We start from the raw sequence: 27,925 nt of genomic DNA on the forward strand, positions 1-27,925 counted from the left end.
TGAATGCTCTAGGTCTGGCCTTCTCCATGAAACTGCACTAACTCTGGACATTAACTCCACTATTCTTACTTTCCTTAAGAAATTCAAAAAAGTTCCAAAGAAGGGTAGAAACAGATCCCTTAGATCTTGTCCAGATAAGTTTCTTGAAATTTCAGGCCCCTTGGCAAAAATTCTGGAGCTGGCCCTTCATGCACAAGACATGGGAGCCCCCATTCATACAGAAGTTCTTGCAGGGTGGCTCCAGATTGCTAATTGTCTGCTCGGCAATGGCATTGTGCCTTAGCTTCTAAATTTCGCAAATCAATACTTTTGAGGATTTATCCCTAGTTAGTTGAATCAGCTACAGCTGAACCAGCCGCCTTGGCTGAGGTGCATCTTTTTGTGGACCAATTTGTCAACAACACTGGAAAATTTGTGAACACTTTGGTTTTACTTTACAAGGCCCAGCCTTCCTTGAAGAAGGTATTCAATGCCCTTATTGGCCAGGCTGGCCGCGGCAGAGGACGTTCCGCCAGCCATTTCAATCAACAAGGTCCTCAATGAGAATTCATCTGTTGAGGGAGAGGCTATGGGCAGGACCCCTCCCAGACAGACTTCTACCTCTCTATTTCCAGAGGCTACCAAGGGTTTTACAACAGAGGCGTCAACAGGGGCAATCTCACCTCCAGCAATCAATCTGAAAGTAACGAGTCCTAATCTTTAGAATCTTCCTCTGGGATGCAGATTAATTACTTTGCTCACAACTGGGCCAAGATTTTGACAGATTGTTGGGTGTTCGACATGGTTCAGTGATGCTCTATAGATCTTTCTCAAGGTCTGTTCAAATTTCCACCCTCTTTTCCCAACAAGACATGACTTTCATAAACTGTGAGATTCTGTTGTCAAAACAAGCAATCACGCCCACCTTGCCACACCCACAAGACTTCTGCAGCAATGTGTTCTTAGTCCAGAATAATGGTGGAGGTCAGAGGTTGGTTCTCAACCTCAGTGAGTTCAGCCCCTAGATGATTAAGCACCATTTCAAGATGTAGGGTATTCACCTGTTGAGAGTCTTCTTCAACAGAAGGATTGGATGGTGTATCACGATCTTAAAGACACCTATCTCTCTGTTTCTATTTTCCCTCCACACAAACATTAACTCAAGTTCCAATGGCAGGACCAATGGTACAAGTACCAAGCCCTCCCATTCATACTCTCTTTATCTCCTAGGGCTTTCACAAAATGAATGAAACTTGTGGTGGAACGCCTGAGAGAGATGGGTGTTGGCATGAGTGTTACCTAGACGATATGAATCTCATGGCACAAGACAAAGATCAACTCCTGACACAGCTGTCCTAGGTGGTGTCACTGATTCAGGACTTGGGGTTTGTGATCAATTCCAGAAAATTGATGATGATCCCTCACAACAGATAGAGTTCTTGGGGTTTCAGTTAGACTTGGTCAAGGCCCAATTACTTCTCTCACCATCAAACGCGAGTTGAGGTGGAATCCGTCTTAACGGGCAGTGTCTTTGAGATCCCAGGCTTTGATTGTGAGACTACTGGCTTCTTTGATATAAGCTGTGTTCCCCGGTCTGTTGTATTACAGAGCCCTTCAATGCTTGACAATCCTTTACCTCCAAAAAGGTTTAAGTTATAATTGACATGTTCCCTTATCTCCCAAAGCTCAGGGAGAAACTCCAGTGGTGGCTTCTACACATATATGCTTGGATTGGTGAGTCATTTTCAGAGCAGTTCCTATATCATCATCGAATGCAACGCCAGTTGTTGGGGCTGGGGAGCAAGGTGCGGGGACTTTTCTACCGACAGTCATCAGAAGAACTGCAACTTCATGTAAATTGCTTAGAGCTTCTAGCAGACTTGTGTACCATAAAGTCCCTTTCACCCATGAAGAGCAACTGCTGCAACCTTTTTGTCGTATGGAGAACTTATCAGCAGTTTTCGGTATCAATGGATTGGGAGGAACCGGGGTCTTGCCTTATAGTGAACATTGCCAGGGAATTTCCGCACTTCTTCCTCTCTCAGAAGATTACGGTGTTAGTGGAATATCTTCCCAGTAAAAAAACCTGGTAGAGCATTGGAACTCCAGATTTCTGGTGGATTACAGTGATTGGAAACTCCTTCCCAGAATTTTCTAGAAGGTTATGCTCTCCCTAGATCCATGCCAAGTGGACCTTTTTGCATCCTGTCTAAATGCTCAACTGAAGGGCTTTTACGGTTGGAAACTGAACCCAATGGCCTCGTCACGGAGGGTTTTCTTCAGAATTGGGAAGGCAAAGTGAACTACACATTCCCACCCTTTACCTTGATTCCCAGAGTCGCAGCTCAGGCCCAGCAACAGTTGGCAGCCTTAGTCCTGTTAACCCCTGTCTGGAAGACACAATCTTGGTTCTCAACCCTTCTGGAGATTTTGTTCGCCCTTCTCATTCTCCTTCCTGTCTTCCCACATCTTCTCTTGGCTCCAGTGTGCTCTCCTAATCCTCTTCTTCCCCTTGGCCAGTTAACTCCTATGGCTTGGAAACTATTTGGAGACACATACAGTTTGAAGGCATTTCGATGGAAGCTGCCACTTCTATACAACTGGCTTGGGCTCCTTCCACCCACAAACGATATTCTTCCGGAAAGAAGAGATGGGTGGGTTGGTACGGGAGATAGATCCCTGAGTGTGTTGAGTCTGGATTATGTTACAGATCGGTAAATAAATTCAGGTCAATCTTATTTTCTGGTCACAATCTCATTAATGGTAAACCAAAAGGTATGAATCCTCTGGTGGTGTAAGTTGGTGAAAGGTATTAGGGTGGTGAACCCTCAGAAACCTTGATATTTCCAACTGTGCCATGTGAATAGTGTTTTTCCCTGCTTGATACCTGGACAAATAATTCTGATTTGTCCTTGAAACAGATTTTGGCAAAATGAATAATGCTTGTATGTTTGGTCTCATGTCGACGGGTGTCGGATGTCAAAGCCCTTGACTTGGCAGGTAGGTTATTTTCTCCCGATGGTGTTTCTTTTCTTATTTCTAAAAGGACCAAGACTGTGTCCCCGACCATTGTTTACCTGGCTTTTCCTGGCAATGCAAAACTATGTGTGGTAAAATATTTGAAAGTTTATGAAGAACGCACTTTGGCACATATAGCTGATCCCCTTGATCCTCTGCTGTTAGTAATAAAAAAAACCTTCAGACAAGTTTCTGCTGCAACCTTGGTCCATTGGATCGTGGCAGATTGATGCAGATGGTGTCTGCTTATGGGGATCATTCTTCTAGAGGGGAATTGAACTCCAAAACATTTGTCTTGGGATCCAAACTACAACCAATGTGAACATATGGGAGTGAATCAAAGCGAGGGAGAGATGTGATGGCCCTGGACAAAATAATCACGGGCGCTTACAGAGCAATTATTCATCTACCGCTTTACTTGTCCCCCGCCCAAATATGCTTAGAATTTGGCCTACAGAAAAAAATCTGTGTAAAGGGAGGGACATATATAAAAAGCTTTCATAAGATCAGAGGCTCTGAACCAGAAACTATAAACTCGCACATTTGGAGAGAACTGTCATGTCACAAAAATCACCAGCCAGAGAGTATCTGTTTGATTCTCTAACAAGACTGGGACCAACCTCTATAGCTCATCAAAGTTTCAAAAAAGTTGTAACAAAAGTAACAAGAATGAAATCTATCACAGAAGACAAAGAAACATTGGCTAAAGGGCACATGGTTGGACAGTGCTTAATGACTATAGAGTTCTCAGACCTCCAATTTCTTTAAAAACAGGATTTAAAATGAAGATATATGAAAAATTCCAAAAGCTACATTTTGGCATTTTGCTAATCCTCTCACATTTGACGCCTTGGAAAAGGAGACTAGGAGAGCAGACTTGTTGCCTATTTGGAACAGAAAACGAGGACCTTGTGCATGTCATCTGTATCTGCCCTAGTCTAAAGGGCATAGGATGCACTTTTTTCTGCCCAATATTCAAACAGAATGGCATCAGGTCCTGTAGGCAGGCAGGAAAATGATGCTTCAATTACGCCGAAACTCAGTTAAACTGCTGACTTACAAAGCTCTTTGATTCAGGGACGAGAGACTTAAACGTAAGCAACAAAGCAAACAGTTAACATCAAAACAGTATTGATTATGTAAACCCAAACATTGGGTCACTTTTAATTGGCACATCTGATCCAGCCATGTGATTGGCTGGCCAGACTGCGCAGTCCATGTTTACATCCTGAAGCCCAGGCACTTCAAATCTGTTATGATATCAAATCTCCAACTTGTCATCAGAACTGAGAACTGGGTGCTGTCTCTCACCCATATCGTATTACTAGCAAGCTCAAAATAAAAGACTGTGGGCCTCATGTAGGTAGCCAAATACCGGTCGGTAACGGCCGATTTTCGGTAAATATGCCGTTACCGACCGGTATTCAGACAAGTGAGATGTAGGAGTCCAAAAACGACTTTTCGGTAAATATGAGGCGGTAAATACCGAATCATATTTACCGAATTCTAAAATACCGAATCAGATTTACCGAATACATACTTAACGAATCGGTAAATATGAAGTGGTAAATATGAAGTGGTAAAAATTAAAATGACATGTAGGAGCACTCGGTAATTAAGAAATCCAAGAAAATCGGTAAATAAGAGTCAGTAATTAACACGGATTGAAAGCAGGTGGTAACCATCAACAGTGCATATAAGCAATCCCAAAATGCAACAGCGTGGACAACATGGCCGCTATGTATGTCATTGCAAGGCGCCTACGTCTACAGGCAGCAGGACTGAGGGTTTGGCGACGGGAGGAACGCATCTACAGACAGCGCATCACACTATTCCAGCTGACTGATGCAGAGATACATGAGAGGTACAGGCTACACCCCGAAACCATCATGGACTTAATCAGGGACCTTCACCCACTCCTGGACCAGCCAATAAGAAGGGCGCACGCCATACCCCCACATGTGCAGGTGCTCTGCAGCCTACATCTGCTGGCATCCGGCAGTTATCAGGTGGTGATAGCTGCGGTGGGTGGTGTATCCCAGAGTTGCCTGTCACGTTTCTTCAGGAAGTTCCTGGATGCCATGATGCAGAGAATGCACCACTACATCAGCTTCCCCAACACACAGGCTGCACTGCAGAAAACAAAAACAGACTTTTATCACATGGCACAGTTCCCCCATGTCATCGGCTGTATTGATGGTACACACATCCCAATCTGTCCACCAGCTGACACAGAGCACATCTACAGGAACAGGAAGTCCACCCACTCCATCAATGTGCAGGTGATCTGTGATGCAGGGAACATCATCACAGATATTGTTGCAAAGTTTCCTGGGAGCACCCACGACTCGTACATCTTCCAGAATAGTGGGATCTACACACGACTGAGTGCCGGAGAATTTGGAGAGGGATACCTGCTAGGTGAGTAACAGTGACGCCCCTTGCAACCTGCAAATCATAGTGTAAAGAGGCATGTGACTGATGTTTCCCTTTAACTCATCTAGGCGACAGTGCATATGCATGCCGGTCATTCATCCTCACTCCCTACCTACACCCAGCAACCCAGAGTGAGAGACGATACAACGTGGCACACAAAACAACACGCAATGTGGTGGAGCGCACGTTTGGACTACTGAAGAGCAGGTTCCGCTGCCTCCACAAGAGCGGAGGCGCACGCCAGTACACACCCATCACCTGCTGCAAGATTATTGCCACTTGTGCAATGCTGCACAACCTTGCCACGAAAAAAGGTACAGATGTGGAACTAACATATTTTGAGGACAACGAGGATGAGTCAGGCCAGCCACAGGGCAACGCAGCTAGAGTGCCAACTGCAATCGATGGGAGAGAGAGACGGACAGAGATCACATGCAACTATTTCTGAGTAAGTAAGGGGACACAGCCAGTTGTGATTAGTCATGACGTAGTTTTAATGTGGCACCACGCCATGAACACATGAACAAGCCAATCTGGCAATATACCATCTATACAAGGAGTATGTCCAGGGTTACGTCACCCATTGGGAAGTGGCTAAGCAGGGCCACATCAATGTTTGCGCATACGCGCTGCAGTGGTGGATGGCACGGCCTGTGCATCCTCACTAGAGCCAACCCCAAGCCGCCTGCTGCTCCTGCGTCCTTCTGGGACGGGGGGTGTGATGCTGCTCCTGCTGCTGGTGTCGATGCTCTCCGCAGCATCCCCTGCAGCAGTTGTCGACGCCTGACTAGTAAATAGCACCCCTAGTGCACTTGTCACCTGCACCATCCCCCGAGACAGGTCGCTGCAGCAGTGTGTTAGGCCCTCCTGCATCGTCACAGAGCGCCGGCACAGTAGAGAAGTCGCAGTTGCCAGACGGTTGAGTGCCCTGTTGGTAGTGTCCCTTCTCTGCCGTTCCCGGCGCCGTGCCTCGATGTCAGCATCTAATTTGCTGCACAACTGCTGGATTGACTGGGACATGTCCCGAATGCCCGCACCCATGCCGCTGATGTTATTGTCCATGTTGACTAATGTAGTTTTCATCACCCGCATGTGCCTCTGGACTGTCATGACTGCCTTTGTTTGCAGGCGCTGTTGTTTCAACATTTGGCCCTCGAGACCCAAGAAGACACCATGGCCGTCAATGGGTGCTGGTGGACTCTGGACACGCGACCTGCGGCGCCCTCTTGCTCCCGTCTGTGCTGCCTGTGAGGTGTGGGGCACAGTGGCATGGCTCCCTTCCTGGGGCCTGGTGAGTTCTTCAGGGCCCATGCTGTCGTCTGACGAGGTGTCTAAGGCTCGTAGCCTGGCTGCTGGACGCCTCCTCATTCCCACACCTGCAAGCGGAGATGTGGCCGGTGATTCAAACATGAGTGGCGATGCTGGCTCTGGGTGAGGTGATGCTGGCTCTGGGTGAGGTGATGCTGGCTCTGGGTGAGGTGATGCTGGCTCTGGCTGCGGCGAGGCTGCCTGTGTTGGTGGTGCGGCTGCCAGTGGGCCTGCTCCCTGGTCTGAACTTGTGCTGGCTAGAGGTGATATTTGTGGCCGGTGTGCCGTCTCTCCTGCAGCATGCCCTGTCCTGCATGATGTCACATCTGTGGACAGAAATACAACATTGGCTCAGTGTCCCCGAAGGGCTGCATTGAAAGCGTCACAATAAATAATTTCACATTCCAAAATGTCCTCTGTCTCCTTGTGCCTCGAGTGCGTGACATGCCTTGTTGCCCTGTAACATTTACGTCATGGTTGGTGTTTCCCTGACTACATCTCCCGGAATGCATTGCCTGTCTGCACTGACACGTGTGGACTGCAGTGTGATTCTCGTTTCACAATGGGGGATGTGGGATAGGGATAGGGGGTGCTACATTGCTGTGCTTTCGTCTTACCTTGTTGTGTGGCGGCTCTGGCAGAGCTGTCGGCGTCCCCAAGACCCACGACGCTCTCTTGCTCGATTGTGGCCCCCACCAGCTCCTCCAGTTCGGTGAGGGCAGGTGCCCTGTTGGTTCCACCTCCAGTCTGGCTGGCCTCCTTCTGGATGTCGCCCATCTTCCTCTTGGTTACAATCCTCAGGTCATACCAGCGCTTCTTTAGGACCTCTATGTCCCTGTGGGTCACTCCCACAGCATTCACCTGGGCCTGGATGGCCAGCCATATGTTGCGCTTTTCAGCCTCAGGCACTTGCAGGGATTGCCTTCCAAACAGCTTCTGGTGCTGCTTCACCACCTCCTCCACCAGCACCTGGAGTTCCTTGGGGCTAAATTTCAGCTTCCTCCTCCTTTCCCCTCCGTCTCTCTGTGTTCTCTGGCTGGACATGATGTTCGTTTTCCCGCTCGCACAGGCACCGGCTCCCTGCCTCTCCTCTGCACTCCAAGCCTCTCCAGGGTCGGCTAATTATGTACACCTGCCTGGGTGTGGCCACTTCCTGGTTGGGTGGGCTGTGGTTGCACAGGATTAGCTGTTTCGTCAAGTCATGTGATTTTATTTACCGATTCCGTACATACCGATTCGGTATTTTCCGATTCGGTAAATACCACCTCGGTATTTTCCGATTCGGTAAATACCACCTCGGTATTTTCCGATTCGGTAAATACCACCTCGGTATTTACCGATTCGGTGAATTCCGATTCGTGATTACCGAATGTTACCGAATCGGTAACTGTTACCGAATTTTTACCTACATATAACTTACCGATTCTAATTTACCGATTCGGTACGGCTCGGTATTTAAGAAACGGTAAAATTTATTTACCTACATGAGGCCCTGTATATTTTAATATGTTTTATAACTTGCTGTACAAATTGAAAGAAGGGCGGTTTTTATGTGGTTTTTAAATGTGTTGGTTACGTTTTAATATTGTGAGTTTTAATTAACTAAACAATAAATTACTCACTTACTTACTCACTTGTCTTGGGATCCAAGTTGGAAGATATTCTTCATGCTGCTGATTGTTTAACTGACTCAGTGTTTAAAGTATTTTATTACAAGCCTATTGTTCATGAGTCTTCTGTTTTTCATTATGAGCTTTGAACCAGCAAAATCAGAGCTTCTGGTTCTGCCTAGAACAGAACATTTTGTAGCATATGCAACAAGAATTTGTGATTCTAATAAGGACACAGAAGCAAGGATTATCCCACCCATTGGGACACGTAAGCTGTGTAATGTCACTGATTTAACATCCATGTTTTCTATTAAGACTGTTATTGTCCTTTTGCCACCCTTATAATTCTTTCATGATTGTGGATCTGGATTCATTTCTTTCTTTTGATTTGGGGCTTAAATCAGAAATTGGGCTGAATCGTCCTTGAGCTGCAGTTTTCTTTGGGCGCCGATCATGAGCAAGGCTGAAGCGTCATGGAGCTGCAATTCCCTTTGGGTATCAATGTGTCTCTGGACTTTGGTGACTCTACGTTAAATGAGTTCCTTGTCCTGTGGTTTGTTCATGTTATGGAATTTTGTGTCACTTATTTGTTGGACTACTATTAATGCAAAGAAAGAGGCAGTCAATATGGTGCCTCGTAGTTTTGTAGGTTATGCCTGCACACTATTGGTGGGCTGATGAGGAGGGGTGGTTCAAAGTCTTATAGGATATGTGGTTGTGTTTTACTGTTTTTTAATTCGCCCTCATTCTGGAGTAGTAAAGATAGAGAAAGCATAATCCTTACCTCTGTGTCTTTATTAGAAACTAAAAATCTTGTAGCATATACTAGAAAAGGTTCTATTCTGATGGCATGTGATCTTTCTCTGACCAAAATCAGCTCCAGCCGAGAGAAGACACCAGGAGACTGATGAGCCAGTAAAACACATCCAAATGCTGTTCAAATCAAGAATGACATGAATGACGAGGAATGGGCTCAGAGCATGTCTCCTTATATGGCAGCCGAGACTTGGCACATCTCACGAGATCTCGCTATGGCATAGCCTCATGAAATCTAGCTCAGCAACCCAAAAAAGCCTAAAAAAATAAAGAGGTGGTAAGGCAGGCAAGATAGACATGATTATATTTAATTGATCACAGTCATGGGTTTTGAGGCTGAACTCAGGTAAGGAAGGAAAGAACCTCCAACATTACCAACTTAAGAGCTAGGTCCATTTAGGTAGTCACGAGGTCAGACTGGGAAGAAAATAATTAAGTATCATGGTTATGAAGGTAGGCTGGGAGAATGTTTCCCGGCCTGATGATGGACAGAAAGGATGCCTGGCAGCTGATCCTTTATTGATAGCTATGAGGATCATGACATTTGCTTAGGGTTGTTAGACCTGATAGCTGTAGGGTGGTCTTGCCCCCAAATTGTTACCTACCTCTTCCACATTTCTGACATCATTTTTTCTGGATTTAGAACTCTGGGCACTTTATCACTGCAAACCAGTGCTAAAGTGCTAGTGCTCTCTCCCCTAAGCACGGTAATATTGGCTTATCCTCAATTGGCATATCTAAATTACTGTTAAATCCCTAGTAAAGTGTACAACATGTACCCAGTGCCTGGAAATGAAATGCTACTAGTGGGCTTACAGGACTTATCATGCCACCCGCTTAAGTAGACTTCTAACCATGTCTCATGCATACCATTGCAGTGTAAGTGTGTGCAATTTACACTGCAATTTCAAACAGGAAAAATAAACCTTTTGCCAGGCCCAAACCATCCCTTTGTATAAATATGTCACCCCGAAAGTAGGCCCTGAAAAACCCACAGGGCAGGGTGCAATAAATATAAAAGGCATATACTTTTAAGTTTTACATGTCCTGGTAGTGAAAAACTCTTAAATTAATTTTTGACAACTGCAATTGGCATTTTCTTACTTTAGCCATTTGGTGCCTGTTGCCTGTCTCTGATACAAGTCTGAGAAGGGTGAAAGCTGGGCTTTGTTAATTTCCTTAAAGAGCCACACACAATGGGAGATTAGGTGTGACTTGCTGGGCAATCCATGCCGGATAGGAAGGAGGAGTCGGACCCAGACTCACTTACACCAGAATAGCCTGTGTCCTTTCCCAACTCAAAGGGCTACATACCCCCCTGTAGCCTGGAGCCAGGTCAGGAAATGAGGGCCTCTATGCACTTCAAAGACCTGTCTTTTAAGTCTCCTCCACTTCAAACAATTGGGCATAAGTGCAGGACCTCTGACACCATCACGTCAGTTCACTTCTGGACCAGTGCAAACTCTACCAAGAATGACTGCTGTCCTGCTGAAAGCCTGCCACTATACTGGACTGCTGCCTTGTTGGACTCCTACCTTGCTGTGATACCCTGCTGCCTTCTTTTCCCCTGCCTGGGTGAGAATCACTCGACCTGCATCACTTAAACCCAGAGTGACTCAAAGGGCTACCTGGCTGGCCTCCTGAACTGAAGTCTCACGAAAATAAAAGACTTCTTGCCTTGTCTGCTTTTGCACTTGGACACTGCCTTCTGTGAGTTTGCCCTGCCAAGTGGTGCCACCCAAGTCCTGCACCCTTGGAATTGAGGCCTACGGTGCTTGATTCAGCAAAACTCATGCATTCTCTGTCTAAGCGGCTCATTGGCAAAGTTGCATGGATCAGAACCTGCGCATCGCCCCTGTTGTGTGGATTGGAACCTGTGTATTGATCCTGTTGCGCAGATCGAACCTAGTGCATTTCCCCTTTTTGTGTGACCAGCCCCAATCCATTTCCTTCGCAACCACCACTGCAAAAGGTCTTTGCATCTTCATCGATGGCATTCTCGACGACGATGCTAAATCTCCACTTCGCAGGTCTTCGCTCATTGTAGCCGAAGCATCATCGCTGCTGCAGGGATCAGGCCCGGCACTTGGACCAAATGTGTGTATTGACAAGATGCATATCTTCGGCTTCGGTCTACAGCTTCGACATCAACACAGCCAGGATCAAGGTACTTTTGTTCAGCAGGCCTCACTGCGTCCCTGTATCCATCCCTCGCTTCATCGCGGTATGCCTGAAATTTTGACTTTGTCCCAGGCCGGCGCAATCAGATAGCCCAAACAAGCACTTATTGCTTCTTAGCACTATTTTACAGTTTATTCTTTTAAAAGTCATAGCTTGAGTTCTTATTGGTTTCTAACCTTGTGTGGAATCTATTGGTGTGATGCTTTTACTATTTGAAGTGTTGCACGAATACTTTACTCATTGCCTCTAAGTTAAGACTGACTGCTCTGTGCCAAGCTACCAGAAGGTAAGCAAAGTTTAATTTAGTGTTTGCCTGCTTCATACCATGACTACAATTGTGGTTGCTACTTGACCAGGGCTCATACTCCAGTCAACCTACAACCCAATTTCTAACAAGGGTGCTGAATGTTTTCAGCATTGGCCAGTTATCCAAGTTGTAAACACTACACATCAATGTCATAGAAGCGATTTTAAGAGTTCTTCACAAATCAAGGCACTAGCTTTATGCTGTGATGGAAAATGGGCTTTCAAGCTTCCTTTCCTCTTCAGGTGGCTTGGTTAAGCAGTCAAGAAAAATCTCATAGGAGGTAGTTTGAAAACAAAGATTGTTGCAGCATAACACAGGTATCATAAAAGTTCATGCAATGCAGGGCAACAAGGTGCTGCATTGCATTGCATGAACGGGAGAGAGTTGAACAACTCTCTATCCATTTAGATATGATGCTCTTCACCTCTCTCCTTACTTTGGTGTCTATGGAGAAAGGAGGCACCCTTGCACCATAGTGCAAGGATGCCTACATTATGGGTAGGATATTTTTTGTGTGCAGGAAAGCAATCCTAAGAGCTAATTTCCTCTTTATTTGCATGATGCAGAATGCATCACGCATAGAGGGAGGAAGAAATGAGAAGAAATAAACATGTGTTTCCTTGTTATGCAATGGTCCGGTATCATTTTGGTGCAATCCTGGGTTTTCTAATTTCAGTAAATATAGCAATGCATTATATTCCCTGGGTAGATGCATGGGAGTGTGCATGCTTCACCAAGGGGAAAGCCTACAACTACAAAATGTTAAGCAATGCAGAGAATGACACTGCGTTGTGTTATATTTCTTCACAAAGTCATGTAAGGCAGCAAAAATAACCCCTTGTGTGGCTTTGTAAATATACTTTAGACTTTGCCTTGTGCCGCCTTGGAAGACACTAGGACGATAAAAAGTCTTAGTTAATCTGGGACATAATGTCCAGCGTGGGATGATAATTTAAATAAAAGAAAGGCCTTATAAGCATAACTAATGAAGCCCTTCCAAAAATTAGTCAACAACAAATTATCATAAATTAAATAGTATTGCAAAACTAGACTTTTAGGTTACCCTCCATATGCACTTTTTTCTTTCAAACACTGTGCTGTTGATAATGAGCCTCAAACACAATATATTGTGAAACTCCACCTAAAAATCATACCTCCTGGCACCCTTTAGTATTGCAAGATAAAAAAGATCACTGACTGACAAAGCCTCTTAAATGGCCTCATGTTCTGGGGTGACTTATCTCAATACTGAATGGAGAAGACAGAGAATCAGGGTGTGGGTCTACAGATTTAAAGTACACAGACAAAAGCCACAGAGGATCTGAAGCTCGGCATGCGCTGGACCTGTGCTTAGAAAGACAGGGTCAGGAGATATGCAAGTGTGGCTCATTGGTGCGTTCCCCAGTTCTCAGGCCTCAGAGGTTGATGAAACCCCAGTACACATCAGACAGAGTATAGTGAGTACTCAACAACAAGTTAGATGTGGTTACCACAAAGGCGAACAAGTAAAACATGGGTAGTGAGACTGAGTAGGCTTAAAAGTTTGAGAACACATGTTCTTCTGAAACCCTCCTTGTGTATCTTGTGATGGGTAGAGACGTTTTTTCAGTGCCCTGTGTCTATGTTGATAGTCTCCTTGAGCTGGTTAGGGGCTTTAACTTAATATTTTACTCACCCCTAACATACCTGCATGCAAGTTTACCAGCACCACTCAAAAAGAAAGCACGAAAACAGAGTGTCATCAAGATATTAGATTTTGCCCTTGCCCTGGAAAAATGGGCAGCATGAAGTTCCACATTCAAGAAGAATGAAAGGCTCCACATAGGTCAAAGCTGATAAAGATCCTCCCTTTCCTGTATAGTGGCAGCTGGTCATTTTACCAGGGAGTGGAGCTGGGGAACACATGCACACAAACACCTCACTCACACCCATTCATTTACACTCACACACAGCCATTAACAACACTCACTAACAAATACACAAGCATGCACCAAACACCAAAAAACCCCATAAAACTTACGTCAACAACAGCTCCCCGACAGGGATGCCTCGAAGGTCCCAGGAGGACTGGGATTTCTGCATTCTCTCATTGACTGACCTTAGGTGAGCCAATGATGGAAGGAAGGAGTCCCAGTCTTGTCACTGAGTGGGACGGGATTAGTGAGACTGCTGAACCCACCCCAATCTGTGACGAGGTGTCAGTGGTTGAGACTGGACCCTGGGCACTTCAGGGTTTAAAACTAAAGTGCCCAGGTCCGAGGCAGTCAGTGATGCTCTCTTTCATCATGAGGGGGAGTGCCTCGAGGCACTTTTGCCAGACTGAGGATGTCACGCCCACATGGCAGTGAAATCCTCAGCTTTGGAAAAGCTCAGCTCAGGCGCATTTTGTTCATGTCTAGCTCCTGGCTGCCTGACCTGAATCAGAAGAGTGTCTGTCAGGCTGACTCTTCTTCCCTGGAAAAATGTGTAGATCCTGGCCCCTCAGCCCATACAAATGGGCCGCTGCTGTTCCTCTAGCTGAGCTCCACTCCTTTTATCATTGTATCTTGCATATCCAACTGGAACACCGGAATGTGTTAAACCTTTTCACTAAATTGGGTCATCAACATTTAGCATGCCCTTTTGTAGGCCCATGATATTATTCTCATTGACATAACATTGTGGGGTTATGGTAGAAATATCTAAAATTTGGTTTATACATCCTAAGTTTTACTTGTGTTGAAACTTAGTAATCAACACAAGTAAAAGCAGATTGTAATGTTTTCTAAGTAGCTCTAAATGATATTCCTTATGATACGGTGAACATCTAACTGGGACTACACTTTCATTTAATGTTGAACTGGTCAAATCGAATCATCACTACTTTAAATCTGGAATTAGGAATGAAAGGAATAATGTTTGAATTATAAGGCTAAATACTACAACCATGGCACAACATTCAAACTGTTGCTGATGGTTTTAGCATTCATCCTTTATAAAAATGATTGTCATAATCATCTAGGATTACCCACAATGACAGGTTCTGATGTTCATAATCATTTCACATGTTCAGTCCAGATACTGTTTGTGAAACTTTCCATTCGTTAATGAAAAACACATAAACTGTCCTGTTACCTGAGGTCCCTGGACCTAATGTACACCAGGGACCAGGAGGCAACCCCCCTGACTATAGCTATGATACACCGAAACTAACTAAATGTTACCACTAGGTAGGATTCCTGTAAAGGGGCTGAACAGGGCACCCCCCCAGGGGTTAAGGATGAGTAGAACCTATTAGAGTCTCCCATCTCATAGGGTATTCCCTTCGAAGGTCCCTGCGTGAAACTGAGTGAAAACTCAATTACTAAAAGGGAAGGTTAGGGAGAAAGGGAAGGTGGTGGACATAAGGCAGCTGGAAACATTAATTGTATGAATAATAAAAGTCATTCAAGACCACAGAAAGTCAAAGGCAATGTGCTCTGGATATATGTGGAAGAGATGCCTGGGATTTGCAAGTCCAACAAATATGATTCTCTTGCTGGAAATTTGTTTTAGCGCAATAACAGAAAGATTGTCTCCTGGCCTAAGCTCCAGGGATGCTGAGCAGATATCATCTATGAAATGTTTATATTTTTGCTGGGGACAAATTAGTCTTGGAGGATGTGGCTTGAAGTCAAAGGATAATGGTGGCCTGTACTGGATTTCCAGTTAACTTTAATGCTGGAATCCTGGATCCTGATATGGAATGTAATTAGTCCCAAGAGGTTTACCTGATTCTGCGTGGGCATTCCAGGGGGTTAGACACCCTTCCACATTTACTAAAACTAGAGAATACCACTGGAAACATACAGTGGATAATCCAAAATGATTATTCATCAGAGTGTGTCATTTACATTTGTTGAATAAGAGAATTATAATTTTATGCAGGAGGAAGTTCAGCATTGAAGATGGACAAACAGCATTCATGGAAGTGGAAATGTTTTTTTTATATTAAAAAACTGCTATTCAAAATGCCCACGTCTCTGCTTTTCTGAAAATTTGGTTACATACAGCCTCCTGCCTTCATGTCAATTCATTTAATGTGTTCCATAAATGTACGCAGATAAATTCCTTAATTTTTCTACTATTTTTCACCATTTAGTTTTTAGCACACACTTTTTAAGACTTGCTTGAACCATTATTGGTATATTAATTCCTTTGGGACCATATTTATGACCCGGTTTGCATTGCTATTGTATCACAAAAGGTGATGCAAGAGCGACACAAACCTAAAGTCATATTTTCGAAGCCACTCACAGCCACTTTGAGTGGCTTTGAGTGGCTTCAAAAATATGGAGTAATGCAGCACAAATCAGTGAATTTCAATACTGTTCCCATGCAACTCCCATGGTTTTTAACATATTCACAGATTTCACAAACCTGGTAAACCTGGGAGTGCACCAAAAAGATGCGCATCCCCAGGTAAGGAGTAACAAGGATAATTATCATTATTTCTCTTTGTTTTTTACTCTTTTTAAGTGTGCTAGATTCTGTAGCGCACATAGAAAGAGGTGAAAGTCCCTCAAGATTGTTTTTGCACATGAAAGTGCCCCTTCCTGTGCAAATCCAATCCTGCCTACAGCACAGGCACCCAAGCACAATGGTGCAAGGGTGCCTGCGTTTGTGCTAGACTGCCAAAATTGCACCAGTTCAAGGGGAAAGTACAGGAATGCGCCAGATTGGGCAAATACTTATAGAGTCAATGGGGTAACGCTGTGTCCCTCAGAACCTGAGCATGAATAAACTACAAACGGTTCTGTGGGGTAGAACACTTGCTTTAAGCCTATGCAGTATTAATCATACAAAAATGAGTCTAATACATTTCTCCGGAGACTTCAGGATGGAACACACATAAAAGAAATTTATATTTTATATATAAAATATTTGTTTACTCATGTAGTGCTGTCAAATTCAATAATCATCAAACAACATCAGTGACGTGAAAATAAAGTGCAACAAGGTGACACACGTGACTAGGTGAAGTTATACACATGTGGTGAGAAACATGCAAATATGTACACAATATACAAAACTGCTGAACAGAAGTCATTCCTTTTCAATATTTAACACATGGTCTCTGGCAACCCTTAAATAAGCTTTTTAATTCTTGGGGCGGGGAGACCTGGTGGACATAGACTGAATTGAACATCGATGTTTCGACCCTGAAGTGTGCGCAAATAAGTGAGCGTTGTTGCGGGTCTTCCTCATGACATCTCGACAACAAATGAGGACAGCCTAGGGGAAAGTGAATCTTATTTGGGTCACGTGTGCTCCATCACTGAGGTGTGTGATTATTGAATAATCTGGTCATATGACTAGACAGACTCACCAATTCCAATCACAGCTAACCACTCCCACGACAGGGTGAGCGTTAGAAGGGAGATACAAATTCAAAGCTGTGGGATAAAGAATGAGGGTCAATGGTGGATTGTGACCAATCATGACTAATATACAGATAGTGAGCTGCATGGTAAGGGAGCAAACTCACCATGCAACAATGTCCAAGAAGTCTCTAGTAATAAGGTTTGACTGGGAGAACAAGAGCGGCAGTGCATGGACTTACCACTCACTGTTTTACGAAGAGAAGCCACCTTGAGGGTTGGAGTCTGGGGGATAAAAAGGGGGATTTTTATGAGTGGTTTGTGCAAAAGATTGGCATTAAAAATACTATTAGTTAAGGCACATTACCTACCTCTTCAGAGTAAATCATAGAGGAGGTGTAACAATCCACTCACTCAGTTTAGTGTCTAAAACGTATAAATAAAAAATGAGGGCTAACTCATTGGTTTTATGCAGAAAAGTGAAAAAGTAGAGCCACACGGCTAATCAGCGCATTACATACCTTGGTGGATTGTGTCGAATTCTACTCAATTTGTAGAAATTTGGGTTCTTCTTATTAAGTTTCTAAGGAGAACAATGATTAGAGACTAGTTGGAGGGTTTAAATTTCGCAATTACAAAGTAAGGGAAGCAAAAAAGTATTTTGTCGTACTAGAAATAGCCATGACCACAAATTACTTCAGCTTTCAGAACCAATACTTTTATCGGTGTAAAGGTGTGGCCGTAGGAGCCGGATTCGCTCCCAGCCTGGTGAATAAGTTGATGAATTCATACCAAGACAAATATATTTACAACCGTTACAACCCATTTGTAGACAATATTACGATGTGGAAAAGCAACACCGAGGACGTCATGATGATCTGGACTGGGACGGAAAGAAGTTTGGTTGATTTTAGGAACTGGCTCAACGGTAAATCATCTGACATCCAATTCACAATGACCCAGAACAAGGAATCTATTTGCTTCCTGGACTTCACACTCAAAACTGGAGATTGTATGATCTACAAAACCTGGTTCAGAAAACCTACTGAGGGCAATACATTGCTGAAATATGACTCCCATCATCCGAGGAGCCTCTGTGACATTCTGCCTTATGGGTAGGTTCTAAGACTGAGGCGCAACTGCTCCTGTGGATCTGCCTTCTTTAGTGAGAGTGACATCTTAATTCAGTGACCAAGGGGCAGAGGTTACCCTAAGTGAATGCTCAAAAAAGTAACAGAAAGGGCATGGTACTGCCCACGGGACAATCTTCCAGAAGTCAAGCCCAAGGAAACACATATGGAGAAGTTGGTCTGTGTCACTACCTTCAGTTCAAGGAGTCACGAAATAAAGAAGGTTCTGAAGAAATATTGGAACCTGGTTGCAACCGAAATTGAAACAACAGAGGACCCAATATTTGCCTTCAAAAGAGGCAAAAACATTTAGGACTTTGTGGTCAGTGACTATTTGCAAACCTCATGAATCCCGACATCCGGATCCAGTTGAACCTACCACGCCTGGCAGGACATTTCAAGTGTAGTCACTGTAAAACCTGACACTGACAATTGAGGACATTACATTCATACATTTGAATCGAACATATATGCTGACACATCACACTAATTGTAACAGTTCCAACATCATATATGCCATCAAGTAAGTGCCCATGTGAAAGAGTGTACATAAGCTAGACCGTTCAGAAAGTGAAGACAATAATTTTGCAGCCTTGCAGCAGGATAAGATGCAAGGTGCAGGGAGCCCCCTCAGTGGAGCACTTTTCTAGTCTGGGTAATACAACAGAAAGTTTGAAATGGTGGGTATTGCAAAGGATGTGTCCTCACCTTAGAGTTGGCAACATTGCATCATCCAGGGACTTTAAAGAGTGCAAATGGATAAATACTTTGGACACAGGAACGAGAGGTCTGAACAAGATGCAGGAAACATACAGATAGTTTGGCCAGTTACAACACAGATGACCTCATATCATGCTTATGCCCCATTATGTTCCCCTCCTTCCTTGTTATCCCAGTTATACTTGAGCTGACAAAATGTTTGCTGAACACTATTGAGTAGTATGAAGAGATGGTTGAACCAATTGTGGCCAGACATTGTTTACACTCAGTGTTTGCTACTCTGCTTAGTTGTAGATAGGTAAAACACAACAATTGGCATGTCTTCGGAAATGATTCCCAATGAATCTGTGTACTGGCTACGTCGCATAAGGGAATACATGCTTCACTAAATACATTGGATAGGGTCCGCATAAATATGATGAAGTTACAGAGCGGCCATGTACTGCCCAGGATTACGTAAAATCATTGTAACGTTGCATCCTCTAAATGTACATTTCTAGAATTCTATCAGCCAGACTTTTTCAGTGTAAAGATATTTACAGATTTAAACAAATGTTTGTATTGAATGAGCTGTTGTTTTCTTGGTCTTATTAATGAAATACTACAGACCTGAAGTAAAATTATTTCCTGGAATTATGTGGCATGGCACAATATCATCAAGTAATAATTTGTGCCAATTGTTTACACTGTGCACATAATTTTTTGATGTATTCACACATTTTGAATTTATATTTTGATAAAGTGGATTTATCTACACTGATGCCTTTATTGAGATCAATGTGTTTTCTTTTAAAGTGTAAGCCGATGTCTTAAAAAAATCAGCTTGGTGTCTGGAAACATGGGGGCAGATTTACAAGCCCCTTGTGCCACTTTTGCATAACTTTTAACATGGGAAAAGTGACACAAAAGTGGCGCAAGGGGCTTGTAAATCTGCCCCATGGTTTCAAATTGCAAACTTTATCGGGAAGTCTATCCAACTGAGCCGCCAGCTATTAAGTATATGGCCAGGCATTCATAAATATATGCTTCATTTTTAATTATGTGTATTGCCTCCAGAGAAAAAAATTACCTTCGTACCAGTTTTCAATCTCTGCTTTTACAAGACATGTAGCTATATTTACATACCTAGCCACATGCTCGGAAACAATGTTTCTGCTTATACTAGATTTCAGGAAGCTCGTTCTACAAAGCAGCTGGTCATGTAACTAATAGCCGGGCTTCTACAATGTATTCTAAGCAATACGTCCTCAGCCTCACAGATGAACACGAGCTTCCAAGCCACCACCGTCACTGATGACAGCTTCAAAATCTGACACCTAGCTGCTGCCCCCTTGCGTGCACACTGGAGCCAGCTGATGTCCCGGCTATGCACTGATCGTCACATGATCCGCGTCCCGCAGGAGACATATTCCCTGTGGAGTCCATTCTGAAGGTATGCAGCACACACAGACCTTTGTTTCCTTCACTTTGTAATTGTGAAATGTAAACGCTCCAACTAGTCTGTAATCTTTTTTCTCCTTGGACACTTACTAAGAAGAACCTAAATTGCTATAAATTGAGAATAATTCAACACAAGTCACCAATGTATGTCACATGCTGAATAGCTGCGTGGTTCTACTTTTTCACTTTTCTACATTAAACCAATGAGTTTACACCTAATTTTTTGATTTATACCTTTTAGATCCTAAATGGAGTGCACAGTTTGTTACTCCTCCTCAATGATTTACTCTGAAGAGGTAGATCATCTGCCTTAACAAATAGAATTTTTAATCTTTTGCACAACCCACTCATTAAAATTCCCCTTTTTATCCCCCAGACTCCAATCCTCAAGGTGATTTCTCTTCATAATACAGTATATGGTAAGTCCATGCACAGCTGCTCTTGTTCTCCTAGTCAAATCTTATCACTGGAAACTTCTTGGACATTGTTGCATGGTTTGTTTGTTCCCCTACAATGCAGTTCACTCTCTGTATATTAGTCAAGATTGGTCCCAATCCACTATTGACCCTATTCTTTATCCCACAGCTCTGAGCTCACATCTAGCTTGTAAATCTCATCCCGTCATGGGAGTGGTTACCTGTAATTGGAATTGGTGAGTCTGTCCAGTCATATGATCAGATTTTTCAATAATGACACACCCCAGTGATGGAGCACACGTGACCCATATATGATTCTCGTTCCCCCTAGGCTGTCCTTCTTTGTTGTCTACTTGTCCTGAGAAAGACCTGCTGTGATGCTCACATATTTACGCACACTACAGAGTCAAAATGTCAATGTTCATTTCAGTCTATGTTCACAAGGACTCCCAGCCCAAAGAATTAAAAAGCTTATTTAAGGGTCACCAGAGATCATGTGTTAAAAATTGGAAAGGACAGTCTTCATTTCAGCTGTTTTATATATTGTGTACATATTTGCATTTCTCTTACCACAAGTGTATAATTTCACTTAGTCACGTATGTCATCTTGTTGCACTTTATTCACTTTATCTTCATGTCACTGATGTCATTTGATGATTATTGAATTTGACAGCCCTACATCATTCAAAGCGTAAAGAACTATTTTGTATATACAAAATTATTTTATTTTATGTGTGTTCCATCCTGAAGTTTATTAAGAAATGTATTAGACTCATTTTCCATGATTAATACTGCATAGGTTTAAAGCAAGTGTTCTATCCGACAGAACCGATAAAGACTGGACAAACACAGCATACTCCTGCCCTTTTTCAGTGATGTTTGACACTGCCAGTGTGTCTCTCACAGTGCATGTGGCACCCTGTCTGCAGTTTAGAGAATGACAGTGATCCCCTTGCAGGCAGGTGTACTGAGTGACCACCTGCTCAGAGATATCTGGGTTGGTCCATGCAAGCCCTCTTTCCCCTCTCCGGGGGCCACCTTGAAGGGCGCACAGTCAATGTACCTCCTGATGCCCCTTTGACTCTGTGTCTACATCAATAATCCAAAATGGGAGCAGATGCATAGACTTTCCCTTATTTGTGTTGGGCCATGACCCCATTTATATTAGGAAGAACCCCCCTTTAGGGTAGCACTGGCTCTATTTGTGTGCTGGGGCTATCTATTTTACAGAATGGGTCAGTCAAGCATCTACAGCCCATTCTGCAATGCCAAAGGCCCTCGGGGGCTTTTCGTAGTACCACTGCTGGTGTGCTTGTGTATAGCAGACGCATTGATTAGTTCCTTTTGCTCACTGCAATACAATTGATTCCTATTACCAACTTATTGATAGTGGGATTATTGATAGCAGATTGTTCTAGTTTATGTATGACTTTAATATAATCTATATACATTTTGTTGTCATGGTCACAAGGGTGAGTCAAGTGTGGCAGTGCCCACGGCTCAGAGTATTAAGGACAGAAATTATTATCAGTTTTTGTTCTTTATTGAAGCTGATCACCCCTCATGTACCGTGCAAACAAGTATTGCTAGTCCTTTCTGTCAGATTATTCCTGAGCTAGGGTTCTGCAGGGCTTCAATTCCCATCACTACTCCTGTTGTTGGACTTTCTCATATCTAAAACATAGCCTGGCTCAAATAATGTTGCAAATGTATGCAGTGGATATGCACATGCTTGTTTGGTCCTGCTCAAGACAGTAGGACTGTGGTAAAGGGTACACTCCTGTGCTAACCTCTATAGATCAATAACTCTGCTTGAAGGTTAGTGAACAGGAAGAAGTGAGTCTTCAGGTGTCAATTTCCTTACCAATTACTCATGGTTTACACCTGCTTTATTGGGACTTCAATTTATGTTGTCCCATATAAGATTACATTTCTCAGTCATCGAGATAGACTAGAGTTCTAAATACATATGTTTATTAATGCAGAGAACAGCATCACTCTATTGTTAAGGGTCAAGACCTTTGTTCAGTAAATGAAACCTGTTTGTCCACTTGTAAAGATTATAGCGCTTATAATGAACCTTAACATAATAGCAAGGGGATGAACTAGGATTTCATTTTAAGTGTGATTGGTGGGTTAGAAAATTGCACTTGTGAGTGAATGTTGCAGTGTCGAGAAAAAATGGACCCAAGTTCACTAGATCATTAAAGGTAATCTTCCCACAAATTCAGTACAAAGCAAAGTTGCAAAGGATGAGGAGGCACACTGGTAAAAAATACAGACTTCAGCAATCAAAGTGATATAACTTTTAACTACTGCCACATTGCTGATTTACACTATTATTCATCAAAATCAACCCTGGACTATCTCTTTCTAGTTACCATATCCATGAAACAGAGTATTTGACCACCTTTCTCAATCTCAAGGTTCTCTCTGATGCTACAATTCAAGATAAATACATTGATCAAGGAGTATCTCAGAAATTTAGGAAAAGTAACAACAATTCAGCTTGAAAAAATTGCCTGACTTACTCACAAAGATCAATTAAAAGCAAACTGATGAAGCCATGAGACACTGCCAAAAAGTTCTATGTTCTATTTACAGGGATGCCTGCTCATTCTCCTCGAATAAAGTACAAATTGATTAATTTCCACAGCTGATTAGCCAAAATATCAACTGAGATTTAAAAAAATATATTTTTTAGAGCATTAAGACTCAGCATGCTAATGCCCTAAAGCAGGCAGCAATCTGTTCCAGGCATGAAACTAGAGATGGTCGGGGGCATGGCTTGTCACGTAGAGAGATGGTCGCTGGCTAGAGTGGCACCACAGGACTGCCCTGTAGAAGCCCCCAAATGTCTGGCTCAGCCATCTGAAGCATGGCCAAGTGGGGTCTTATCAAGACCTCTCGGAGCCTAGATGCAGGAAATACCTCTGTGAGACACAGTGTGTTTCGCCCAAAGAGGCAGCCCAGAGAGGCTGTTGCGATCCCCAGCCACGAGTGAGGAAGTCTGGAGAGTAATCAGCGAGTGTGGAGGGTGGAGTCAACAGGCTGGAGACTATGCGGGCCTGGTGATGGGACAACCTGTCTCTTGGAGTCCTGAAGCTGGGGCCTGCCCGCGACATGACAAGGATCCACCAGTACAGTGGGCATTGCAGGTGCTGCATGATTTGGACACCCTGCAGACGCACTTAAGGGCTTGGGACATCGAGGCTGTGAGTGCCCAAGACAAGGGTGGGCGGTTTATCGCCCGTGGCTCCAGAAGGGCAAATGAGGAAGAAACTGCACTGATCGGGAGAGTGACTACGAAGGGGAAGCAATCCGAGTCAGTGATGGTGGAGGGCCAGAAGTCAGAGTGGCGCTGGAGTAGGGAGTCCCCCCTGAAGCAGAGATAGATTTTCTAAATCCCCCATCGTACCCCGTTCTGCCTAGAAACTCTCACTTCTTCTTCCTTCTCCCTCTGACTACACTATAGCGCGCAATACATGTGGCAGGCCAGAGGAAGTGTGGTGCTAGACTAAGGGCCTGTGTACCAGGATGAGCCCTGGGAGGACAGCAGGGGCATGGTATTGAAGTGAAACACAGAGGAATGGCCTTCTGACCCAAAGTGGGAGGCTGACAGACACGGCAGCCCCGCCGACGGGCCTGGTGATGGTAGGAGGCTTGAAGGGCATCTGCTGGAGGCCGGGTCAGTCCCTAGCTGTCCTGGGTAGGCTGCAAAGAGTACCACTCATTAAGCTCAACACTCGCTCTCCTGCGTGGCCCCACGAGACATCAAGACCTTTAAGATGATGGGGAAGGGCCCCCTTGGCTCCCAGCAAACTAAGCATGACAAATTGACCTGGTTGAGGGGGCCATCGACGGGATGCAAAGTGATGGCGACAGGCCTGTCTCCTGTGGACACATCCTCAAATGCAGCCACTGAGCCTATTTTGCAAGATGGTATTGGATCCATCCAGGGGGTCAGGACGGACCTTGTTGGGAGAATTGACTCATTGACCACAGAAGTCTCCCTCTTGAGGGTGGTTATGCGAAACTTGGGAATCCGTGCGAAGGAGGTAGAGGGCATCACCAGTGGTCTAGTGGCGGACACAAAAAGTCTGAAGAAGCAGGTCTGTGAGCTAACAGTGGCAACTAGGGCATTGGAGGCCAAGCTAGAAGATCAGGAACAGGGCTCCTGCCACAATAATGCCCACATAATTGGAGTGCCAAAAAAGCAGAGAAGCAGGCGGTGGACCTATTTGTAGAGGACCTCATAACAACGATGCTCCAGCCCAGGGGACTATCTAAAAACTTCTCTGTGGAGCGAGCCCATCAAGTCCTGGGCACTAGGCCGAGGCTGGGAACTCTGCCGTGCCCATAATCGCAAGAACTTTTAACTACCGGGATGTAATCCTTCAGGCGGCCCGGAGTACACCACCACTCTAGTATGAGAATGCCCTCCTCACCTTCTCCCTGACTTTACCATGAAGGTACAGCAGAAACGTTGGAGCTTCCTGAAGGTAAAGAATATCAAATAATCCATGCTATTTCCTGCAATGCTCAGAATAGCAGCTCCTGGCAAGGTCTGATGTTTTTCTAGTCCTGAGGTGACCTGGTACTGGCTTGATGGATGGAGGATGGCCGCGAAAACTCGACACAAGAATAGGAACACTGAAGCATTGGACAGAGACAAGACAGGTACAGCCCCAGAACATGATGAAGGGCTTCCTGACACTACAGAACATTCTACGGCTTGGAGGGAATCATAAAATAGGCTGGAACACCAATGGATGAATAAGTAGATACTGAATCAGCCAGTGAGCAGTATGGAAGCTGCAATGCAGGAGTAAGATGGTCCAGTGGTCTTGTGGATTGGGCTGCTATACAGCTAAGATCTAACTTTATTGCTCTTGACTTTGCATTAGTTTACATGCTTGAGCTTTGCATTTGTGAATGTTGCTATTGCATCTGTGATATGCATAAGGGGGGGGCTGTGTGACCGGCATGCCTTCATGTGGCCTAAGCTTACTTGCATACAGTATTGCGGATATGGGGCGACAGGCTGTCTGCAAACTGGGGTGGTGGGAGGTTCTTAGTCCACAGTGCAGGGTAGCCTGGTGGGAGGGTGATATGTGTCTGGGGGTTAGGTTGCCACCTTGAAGATGGCTTTGTTCTATGGTTATGAATGATGTTTAGCTTGGCAAATCTGGGACACTGGGGAGATTTACTGGGGGTGTATGACCCAGCATTGTAGAGAAGAATCGGCACTGAGCAAGTATTTAACACATCAACTCCGTTTAATGGGATGAGCTCCCCAGACGTGCCACTTGGGTATGCACATGCAGGCACCGCTATGAAAATCATAACTTGGAACATCAATCGCACAGGCCTTTAAATAATACATACAATGGTGCTTCAGTATCTATGCCGGCATACCCCAGATATAGTTTTACTTCAGGAGACGCACCTCAAGAGCTGCAATTGTAAAGCGCTACAAACAACTGGCACATTCAGGGTTCACGTCAGGGTCGAGAGGAGTAGGGATAATAGTTCGGACTGCACTTCCCTTTGTGCCTGGAAATATTTGGCATGACAAGATGGGAGGATACGTGGCCTTAAGGGGGAAATGGGAGGCTAGGGTCCTAAACATATACTCTGTATACGTACCACCAAGACTACATGATGTCACCCTGTCTCTACTAAGTGCACTGTTATTAAACCTTTTGACAGGTACATTGGTTATGTGAGGGGGAAATAAATGCCACAGTGGACCTCAAAAGGGATCGGGAGTCGAACTTGGATTAGGAACCAGGCACAGAACCTCTGCGAGCCTTCGTGGAGGCTCTCAGTTTGGTGGATCTATGGAGAGAACACAACCCAGGGGCCAGGCATTTTTATTTGGCACTACATGGGGGATGCTTCTGCCTGGACTGCCTGATGACGCATTATACTGATGCACATTGGTTCAGGGGGAGCGATCCACAAAGTGAGGGGGATAGTGGACCACTCGCTCGTGGAGGTACAACTGCAGGGACCTACTAGGGACAGTACCTTACCACCCCAACTAGACCCATAGCTTTTTAGAGACAAACAGGTCAGAGACAAATTGAGGGAACAGAAGGAACAGTATTACCAGGAAATGTAGGCAATGTGGACTCAACATGTGTGCTGTGGGAAGCATATAAGACAGTCATGCAAGGATATGTCCAGGTCACAGGTGGGGGAGAGGAAGGAACAGTGACTCCAATACAACACCCTATATCAAGAGATTATGAGGCTCGAGACAAGTGCTGCAGAGACTGAAGAGTCAGATGCACTTGTTAGACACAAATCTGGGTGAAACTGCAGGAAATGAGAGATATAGTGGAGTAGACAGCCAGGGCACAGGCCAGGGCGACCCTGAGAAGTCTGTATGAAGTTTGGGACAAGGCCAATATTTTGATGGTCTGGGTAGATAAGAGAGACAGACCAAAATTTGGGTGCTAGAGGTCTGAACTCCGCAAGGGGAGAACAGTAGACAGGAGAAGAAATAGCAGCAGCATTTGCTGAACACTACGAGAAACTGTAGCCGTCCACCTCAAGTATAATGGTGTCAGACTTCTTCCAGATGACTGCCCCTCCAGGTTATCAGAGGAGGAGAGAGAGTACTTAAATAAGCACTTCACTTTACCGTTGAGGATATTGGACAGGCCAAATAAAGACCTACAATCAAGTAAGGTTGCCGGACCCAATGGCCTACCAGCTGAACTATATAAAGCGATGGCATCAGTGGTTGCCCCACATATGCTTAATATGTTTCAGGAGGCATTGAAATAGGGTAGCCTCCCAGAAGACCAATGGTTGGCCACTATTGTTTTCATTCCGAAAAAGGGCAAGCCCCCTGATGATTGCAAGTCGTACCGCCCTATCTCATTGTAAAACATGGAAGCAAAAGTGCTGGTGAAGATATTAGCGACCAAATTAAGTGGTGTCATAATGTCCATAGTCCACCCCGACTAATTGGGCTTCATGCCACACAGAGGCACCCAGCTTAATTTAAGGAATCTAAATGGAGTGATGCATATTACAAAGCAGAATCTGGAAGAAGATGCAATGCTATTATCGTTGAACACCTGCATGGCATTCGACAGCATCGAATTGCCATATTTGTTCATGGTACTGGAGCAGTTTGGATTTGGCCCAAAGTTTTGTGCCTGGGTACAATTCCTGTATGCAAACCCGCAAGCTTGAGTAAGAGTGAACA

Source organism: Triturus cristatus, chromosome 9, assembly GCF_964204655.1.
Source record: "Triturus cristatus chromosome 9, aTriCri1.1, whole genome shotgun sequence".
Taxonomy (NCBI): Eukaryota; Metazoa; Chordata; class Amphibia; order Caudata; family Salamandridae; genus Triturus; species Triturus cristatus.